We start from the raw sequence: 9668 nt of genomic DNA, 5'->3' as shown, positions 1-9668 counted from the left end.
ATAGTATGTGTTTCAGTGGCTGGAGGAAGCATTTCTGGTCTAAAGTTGGACACAGGACAAGGGAGTGAGTCCTCCTTACTCCCCAAGTGAGTAGATACGATGAAGGCTAAGTGTAGGGGGGTCCGCCTGGCTCCCCCACTTTTCCTCAGCCCCCAAAGCGAAGCTCTGGAAGCAGTCTCCATTGCCTGCTTGTTTAAGGTAATTACAACATGTATTTCTTCCCTGCTGGCTCTGCTGAGGCAGAAAATACTTCATCATTTACTTCAGTCATGAGAATAAAGCAAAAAATCTGGAACATAAACACCATTTTTTCTTTGCATTCAAAGACCGGGCTCAGGGCGAGTTTGTGAATAATAAACCGAAGTTGGCAATCAAGCTAATAAGTATGAAGTTGCTGGGGAGAGCACTCCTGCAGGCCTGGAGCAGAGGGGGTGCCTGGGGCTTTTGTCTCCTTGTTGGTAAATAACAGCCCTTTATTTACATACAGTTGTTTTGGTTTCAAAAGATACTCAAAGCCGGGGTAGTTTCTGCAGTGGCTGGTCAAGGAAAGGAATATATATGTGAATTTTTAAAGAGATTCCGCCCTAATTAAATCGATGCTGCCCAGAGAAAGTCGTGGGCAACTCTCTAGGTTGCAGGGGGGCAGGAGGGGCACGTGATTAGCAGGCTGGCCAGGGCTGTAAACAGGCGCTTTCTTTCTGAAATCAGAATTACCCGGCTGAGCATTCAGCCACAGCCTGGGGGCTCCCAGAACTCCCAGGGCCAAGCGCCTGTTGGTTTTAAGAAGAGAACTTTGAACTCTCCATTTCAAAAACTGAATTTCTCCTCCTCGTGGGTAGAAAAAGCATCTGCTGCCCGGAGTCTCATTCAAACTCTCCCGACTTCAGACATTTTCCATTTTACGTTTGTAGCATTGAAAACCTCTGGTAATGAGTTCCCTGCCCCCGACAGAAGTCCTGCATCCAATTTGTACCCAGTCCTGGTGAAATGGCTTACAAATCTAAGAGGAAAAAAATCTAAAGGAATGCTCTGGAAAAGGAATGAAGTGCTATCATTGAAATCTTTATTTATGGGAAGAGAAAGAGCTAAAACATTACCTCAGAATGCAAGATTACAACATCAGTGGGATATAAAGTAAATCTATTCTAGTGGTGAAACATCAGAAACCCATAATCCTTTCTCAAAGCCCTTTTGTTATTTTAATGTCCGACAAATTATTCTTTTTTTTTTTAAAGAAGCAAAACACTTAGATTTGAGAAGTTTCTTTTGCTGAAGTAAAAGTAATTTCACTGATTAAAAAGTTTTCATTTTCTGTAACCCAGACTCGACTGAGCTAGCCACACATATACACAAGACGAAGGTAATTTTTAGCTTCAATAGAATTGGGCACAGTGACCACCGAGCTCGGCTTCATGTTGCTATGGCAACAGTAGGGGCCAGGGAAGTGCTTAAGTTAAGCAGGGCATTTTAGGTGGCTAATTTGAAACTTTTGCCTTTCTAGGTTTTTCCTTTTAAGTGGATCAACCTGGATAGCAAATTGTGGTACTTACAGTGTCTTCCCTGTATGTCAGGCCTATGGGGATGCTGGTGATGTATCTTCTAAATGACTTTTTAGAGAATAGTGAGAAATATAGACATGATGAAGGAAAGTGGTCAAGTGGCAAAAAAGAAAAAACAAAACCCCGTCTGTCTGTGGAAGTCCTCTGCTGGGAAGTCCGTGCAGGAAGAAGCCCCTGAGGAGCCAGCTGGAGGAGTGACTGGCAGCGCCTGGCCCTGCCTGGAGCAGGTGTCCACAGGAGCAGCCCCGTCTGCTGTGCAGGGGGGAAGTGACCATGGGGAGCAATGAGGGTGGAAGCTCTTACCAAGGCTGTTTTCAGATACGTTAACTACAATTGGCTCTTTCCTGGTAGCCCAGAAGCGGAGGTCAACCAGCAGATGCTGATTGAACACCTACGCACTTGATCACGCTGCATCAGAGGACAGAGCAAACACCCTGTCATGGAACGTCTATTCAAGAGAGGAGAGTCAAGAAAGTCATAACAGGGCCTCCCTGGTGGCACAGGGATTAAAGTCACAGCATTATCAAGATATCACCTGCTACTATGGCACGAGTTCTGTCCCCAGCCAGGGAGCTACCCACATGGCACAGCAGACCTCTCCTGTCTCGCCTGCTGCTCCCCTCAGCAGCATGTTTCAGTAGATCCACCTGTTCTGCTCCCCACTCTGTCTCTGGTGAGTCCCCTCACACCCCCCACACCTCTGGCCTACACCCAAGTTCTTGTATGCATAAATAAATAAAATAAATCTTAAGAAAGTATTGATAAATGAAAGATTAATAACAACAATGAAAAGAGGAGAGATCGATATAAAGATGATGATGCTGCTACAGAATAGTAGGATAGATAGGCAGATAGTAGATACATATAATATCACGACAATCGATAGAGATAGGTGATGTTAGTGAAGAGGAAGAAGAGGGACAAGAAGGAGAAGCTGATGGTAGAAGGGGAAGCATGAGGGGAAGAAAAACAGGATGAGATGGAATCAATAGGTGAGAAAGAGAGGACTGATAGAGATAGATAGATGGATAGACAGATGGATAGACAGATGGACAGACAGACAGACAGACAGACAGACAGACAGACAGACAGAGAGAGAGAGAGAGAGAGAGAGAGAGAGAGAGAGAGAGATAGATAGATAGATAGATAGATAGATAGATAGATAGATAGATAACAAATAGCATATCTGAAGGTGATAAAGCACTATGTAAAAGAAAAGCCAAAAGCAGAGGAAGAGTTGCCAGAGCCAGGACGGGCTATAGTTCAGATGGCGGCTAGTGTGGGCCCAGATGCATCAGGGTGTGGGGAAGAGACTGCCCGGCCTAGGGAACAGCAAACACAGCCCTTATGAATATTCGCTAGTCATGGCTGTGTTTTACAAACCACCACACCAGGGTAGATGAAGTTTGGAAGGTTTTGCGTTCCTCCACCAAGTGACCTCGGACTTCAACGCGCAAGTTCCTGCCTCTGTTTTCTTACCTTTTCCCTCCGGGCCAGCCCTTGTCCTTGGCGCCAGGTTGGCCTTGTCCAAACTCTGGCCCCTGCTTCTTCCTCCTGTTGGTCCTGCTGGCCTGTGATTTGGGAACAGATACAAAACCTGTGAGGTGGGGTCTCAAGAAGACTGAGGTTGCTCGGGGTGAAGGTCTGTGCCATGAGGAAGCCCCCCCACTTTCATGCCGTGAGGTCCTACCTGCAGGTCGTATCACCCACTCGTGCCAGCTGGTCGCGCAGGGAGCAGATGTCCCACAAATGCCAGAGCCAGCTCTGAGCTACCTGTTGTGTCCACCCAAATGCTCCTCCCTTCCTTCACGGTTCTCATCACTGGTGGATGCCAGAGAAGTGAGTGTTGGGGTGAGCAGAGCAGCGTTTTCACCACAACACTCTATTACCTCACTCGGCTCGGCCACCAACACACCCTGGGCGCAGCAGTCCCCTCTGCAGCGCCATGTCCTCAGTGCTGAGATGCGGCTGCTGGGCTGAGTCGCTTTCTCTGTGTGGGGAGCAAGTGATGCGGGTAACCTGGAGGGTCACAGCGCCCCCCTGAGCAAAGTCCTGTGACTTCCTTTTCATCCTTCAACTCAGGCACCCAAGGGCCCACACGTGGGTGGGCAGCAGGACCTCGCAACACCGGGTCACCGGATTGCACTGAATTCAGTTTTCCACGTCCTCGCTAGCTGAGGCAAATGATGCTGGGTTTGATCTCCAGTAGGACGACCAAGATTTCTTTTTAAATATATTTTTAAGTAAACATAGTGAAGTATTAAAAGAAAAGGATTCCGTAAAAAAAATTAGAGGCGGGACTGAGGGACTGAGGTTACAGATCCTGAAGGTGGTTTGGGAGGGAGTGGTGCTTGGGAAACACTGGGCCAGACCACCTCAAGGACCCCCCTGCTTGGACAAGTCACAGAGCGGCTGGTTATGAGCACGGCCCAGGGGCCGGGCTTTCGGGCCGCTTTCCTCACTCCGCCGCTGACACCTGGAAGGTGCAAGCGGGCCAGGCTGACCTCTCTCTTTCTCATTTTCCTTCTCTGTAAACTGGGAAATGAAGTACACTCTAAATATTTCTATGCCTGGCCCCTGGAAGGGCGCCTGGCTCGGGGTAGCCCTAGTGAGCAGCCCTGGATTGGACCACAAACCAAGGACTGTTGGTCCCCCCAACCCTGCCCCTACTCAGGGACCTAGCAGAGGCCCCTGCTCGCGCGTACTGTTTTCTAGCCCTGAATGCAGAATCTCAGGGTCCTTTCTTCTCTTTTCCTGCTGAAAGTGAGTGAAGTCCTCCATAAATAAAGGGCCAGAGAAAGGAGCCCATCTGGCTCCAGCCTCGATCCACACATAATGGTATAAAAGTGCCCAGGTGTTACTTGTCTGCTCATCGTTTATCCAATGGCCCCCCAGAGTCAGCTGTGAGCCACATGTTAACTCATCTGAGCCAAAAGAAAGAGAAAAGAAAGATTATAAAGTCAGAGCCGCAGGAATGGCAGGGGACCCCTCACTGTCCCGTCCACTCTGTCCTCTCCACACCTGCCCCATGCCCTAGTCAGATTTCTTCTTAACAAACCCTGGTTGGCAACGTGGCCTGTCCCAAGACATCAAAACCTGATCAAGGTCCCAGGAGGAAGTCCTGACCTTGCGAGCGCCCCCTACGGTGCCACAACTGGATCCCAATGTACAACTGGTCTCCCCTGGCTCACCTGTGCTTCCAGGACCACAGAATCACACAGGTTGTTCTTGGGAAACCCAGCTGCTTTCTTGCAGCTGACGCAAGTTAACATTCTCTCGGGGTCGAACATATAGGCAGAGTCATTCTGGGCTGGTGGGATTTTCATTTATAATTTACTGCCCAATACTCTTCAAACAGAGGTAAGGTGCGCCCACCTGCCTCCACTCCCTGGTGGCAGAAAGCAGATAACTGTTAATAGACTGGCGTGGAAAGTTTATTTAAAAGGAAAAATTAATTGTATTATTTTCCAGGGAGGGTGAAGATGCTGAAGGAGCTTGGTTGTGCATAGACCCTCCCTCAGAAGGCATCCTGAGGACGCACCTGTGTGGTGATGGGGAACAGGGAGCTAGCTGCCACCGCCATGATGAGCACAGAGGGCCACTGTGGAGCACGATCTTCCCATTAGAGTGGGAGCCTCTGCATTCTTGAATTGCTATTCTTAGCACCGTAGCAAACAAGTCACTCCATCTCCCTTGGCCCTCTCCTATCCTTGATATTTCCTTCCAACTCCCACAAAGCAACTGCAAGCCAAGCCACAGTAGCAGAATTTAATAGGACCAAGGAGCAAGATAAATACAGCGCTTACAAGTGTGGCCTCTGAAGCCATACTGCCTGAATTTCAACCCTGGGTTTTCTGCATTCTGAACAAATGACAATGGGCTAACTACTTACTTTTGATGCGTCAGTTTCTTCACATATAAAATGAGGGTAATAGTATCTACTTCAGAGGATGGTTGAAAAGATTAAATGAGTTAAACATGTAAAGTACACTCTACACTGGCTATAACATAGTGAGTACAGAATAAATGGCGGCAACTATTGTTTACTGGGAAAATCCTTCCACTAGGCAAGTATCTGAATGTAGTGGCCAGTCCAAGATGGTTCCCCAGTGATCCTTGTCTGCTAGAACTTACCTCACATTGAATACTGTTGACTGTGCCACCAGCAGGACATTGGGGAAATGATGGAGTGTGACTCCTGAGAGTAAGTCCCAAAAGTCATTGTAGCATCTGCCTTGAGCTTACTTTGGATCATTGCCAAGTGTCATGTTGTAAGGATGCTCAAGCAACAACCCAATGGAGAGACCCATGTGGGGAGCAGCTTAGACCTCCTGCAACAGTCAGCACTCATTCAGCCAGGTGGATGAATCACCTTGGAAGTGGATCCTACAGCCCCAGTCAAGCCTTCAGATGAAACATCCCTGGCCAACATCTTGATGGCACCCTCACAAAAGAACCTGAACCAGAGCCACCTGGCTCAGAGCAACAGATACATTCACAAATTTGGCAGAGAGGCATGACCTGAATTAGCAAGGGTGGCTTTGTGAACCAAGAACTGCGGGTTCTGTGACAGCAACTGAGGTACCCCACCCCTGCTGGGAACTGCACTGTGGGAGACAGGAAGAAATTCAAGGAAAATCCATACAGGAGACTTTCTGTGGTTTTGCTCCTCACCCGACCCCTACTTGACTGCCTCACCTCCCAGGTACCACTGTAAACAGACGTTTGGGGGAAAGGCATAGAAAGCAGACTTTTCAGCTCATTCTGCCAACTGTGGCCCCAATGGGCTTCAGCTGAGTGCTGGCCCAGAAATGACAGATCCACTGAGGCTGAAAGGGCATCTACTGGGCTGTATGTAGCACAACCAGAGATAAGGGTGGAGGGATGGGAGTTAGCAATGAAAAGGTAACACAGACTAATCACATTCTCCAAAAAGTAGTCATCAAGGCTCTATGTTGACATGATAGTGGTTAGAAACAAGCTGAAAGGCGTTGAGAAAGCAACTGATTAAAATGCAATTGAAAATTTGGGGGGCACGTGGAGGAGGTCCATGAAGAAGGTAGATAAACACTGGCTTTGCAGTTCCTTCCCTGATTCTGGAACACAGCTTCTTCTGAAGCTGGGACCCTCTGACCCAACCTCCTGCTGAAGTCGTGGGGACTTCATGATAGAAGGAGGTTAGAGGTGACTAGTCCAGGGGCCAGATAGTGTATCTCTCAGGTTGTGCGGGCAGACACTCTCCTTGCAAGTGTTCAGTGCTGCTGTTGCAGCACAAAAGCAGCAATAGACAACATGTAAACAAGTGAGCTTCAATAACCCTTTTTTTTACAAAAATATCTCGCAAGTGGAATTTGGTCCACATGCCACGCTATCACTTTAGGCTGCTCCCATGCTTGTCTAACCTCTCAGTTTATATACATGGAAAGTGAGACCCAGGGGACTCCTCTGTCACTGAATCTTGTACTGAATCTATACTGTGACCATGGTCTTTTGGCACCACATTCTTTGAGAATAAACTAAAAATAGATGCGCCAGTTAAATGTGATGAGTAGTTGTTGTCCCTGCCTCTGTGATTGTAAAACACTGCCAATATCACCCTTGCTTGTTTTGTTTTCAATATATATTCAAGACTTCCTGAGGTTGGACTTGGAGTCATCCATCTTGTAATCCCAGTGACCTCCCAGCTCAGCCCCTGGCATATTGAAATTACAGTTAAAATGAAGAAATGAGGCCCAGAGAATGGGAGTCACTTGGCCAAGATCACACAGTCTAATGAGGAGCCCTGCAAGGTGAAGAGCTAGGTCATGACATTGCAACCTCTCTGTGTTAACATCGTGGTTAATATATTTAACCACTGGTTAAATATAAGGCTCGCTAAAGGGCTAGAGAGCAACAGAAATGATGGTTAATCCATCAACAAGTACCTACCAAAAGCTCCTACAGGTCTCGAGGCCCTCTGTGAAATACTGCAGGTAGAGAGGGCCTTCCGCCCAGAGGGTGTGGCCCCAGGGGAGATGCACATGCAAATAGCACTAAGCCCAGTGCTTATCTAGCTACTAGACAGATTCTGGAAGACTCTGCTAAACTTTTATTTTCTATTTCTCCCTGAGCTGGCTATATACTACATATATAATCATGCACATATATAAAGAAAAAGGAAAGACCTACTTGCACCACACACACACAACACAGATTGTCACTGAAGCATGTCATGTCTCATCTAAGATTCTTGACCAGCAGTTCTTAGAACCACCTTTGTGAAACTCCATGGTTTTCTGGATCATTCTTAAATTATGTAGTTTGCATGCATTTTTCTGAAAAGAAGATTCATTGCTTTTTGATCAAGTTGTTAAAGAAGTTGATGATTCCATAGTTTACCCCAATGTGATCAACAACAATAAAGTGCAGAAATCTACAAAAAGTGGGGGAGCCTTTTCTCCCCACTTTCTCTTGAGGTGCTTTCTGTTCACCATCAATCATGCACACTTATTTTCCATCCACACTTAGATGTTCACACCAGGATTTGTAGCCCTCTAATAAGTCTCAGTCTTCAGAGTTGAAAATGTCTACAAAGTGGTGGAGAAATCACAACCTGGGAATCCAGACAGCCTGCAGGCATATGCCAGCTCCCTAGGCACTAGGCATGTGGGGGCTGTGACTCCCAGAGCCTCACTTGGTCCCCTCTGCCTTAACTTTCCAGACTCTCAGTTTACTTACCTGCAAAATGGGAACAAAAACACCTACTCACAGGCTTATTATAAACATCCAATATGTGATATATTTTCAGTGTCAAGAACAGCACATAGGAGGTGCTCAGCCAGTCTGGCATGTAGTAGGGATTAGTAGTAAACCATTCTTTTCTTTTCTCTGTCTCTTCCCTCACTTTTCCTACAGATGGCACCTAAAGCGAACATTTTATAGCACATCGCCAAAGTAGTATTTAATTTTAATTTTTAAGTCCAGGATTGATTAGAACAAAGGGTAGCTCCATAGTGGGTCTGTCATACACCTCCTTTCTTCTCTGGTCTTTGTTTTTTGTTGTCTTTCTCGTCTACCTTATTCTTTTTTTCTGTAACTGTTACTTGTTTTTTGTGGGTTTTGTTTTGGTTGTTTTTGGTTTTTGTTGTTTTTTTTTTTTGATGTAACATCCGTTTTCAACACTATTTAGGGGACACATCTTCATTCAGGTTTATGTCACACACCACCCCATAAAAGCCCTCATAATCCTCCCCCACAGTTCAGGATCCCCCAGTAATCTCTCTGGCCTTTGGATAGACCAAGGGGAGCACAGACAGCCTGCCAAGTGCCTCAGTGTCTGCCCAAGAGCCTAGACCCTCCCCTGAAATCAGATCATCAGTCTCAGTCTATGTGATGAAAGCGAGGCTCCTCAATTCTGGACCAGAAAAAAAATTCAAGAAATGCAAAGAGCACCAGGGGAGAAAACCAGTGTGTGGCTGTCTCCCTGGACTACACACTCTGTCTTTGAAACTTCTCAAGCAAGTATTCTTTCTAGAGTATCCAAGCCTATCAGTCAGAAAACCAGGCAATGTTGTCACAAACATTGGAGGATCTTCTTGCCTCCTGCAATAAGAGGTCTAGAAGGACGTTCCTGGGGCACTTATTCAAGGAATGAATCAAGGACCTGCGCCAGCTATGGCCCTTCTGCTCCATGTGCAGCAAAGTGACCATCATTGTCACAAGAGGACCCCCCAATCCGAGTGCACGGACCCCTAATCCGAGACACCACAGGGTGTCTGCTCCCCAGCATTTTATTTTGACCTCTTTCAAACATACAGCTAAGTTTTAAGTATTTGACAGGAAACATTTCTCTAGAGTCTATCGTTCATGCTTTCTATACTTGACTTATCATCTTTCTCTTCATCCATCAATTCATAATATTGATTTTTGAGGCACTGCACAGTAAATTGTAGACCTTGGTACACATCCCCTTCAGTGATCCAGCATCCTCCTGGGTTTTGTCCTGCCTGTTCATTAACCAGAAATGTATCAAAAATCCACCTTGCAGCAAAATATCATTGCTGTATCTTGAATTAAATTAGGGTTATGTAAGAAAAGGCAGTGGACATTGGGAGGCAACCAGAAGCATCT

The sequence above is a fragment of the Talpa europaea genome, assembly GCF_964194135.1.
Source record: "Talpa europaea genome assembly, chromosome: 10".
Taxonomy (NCBI): domain Eukaryota; kingdom Metazoa; phylum Chordata; class Mammalia; order Eulipotyphla; family Talpidae; genus Talpa; species Talpa europaea.
Note: the sequence above shows the minus strand (reverse complement) of the source record.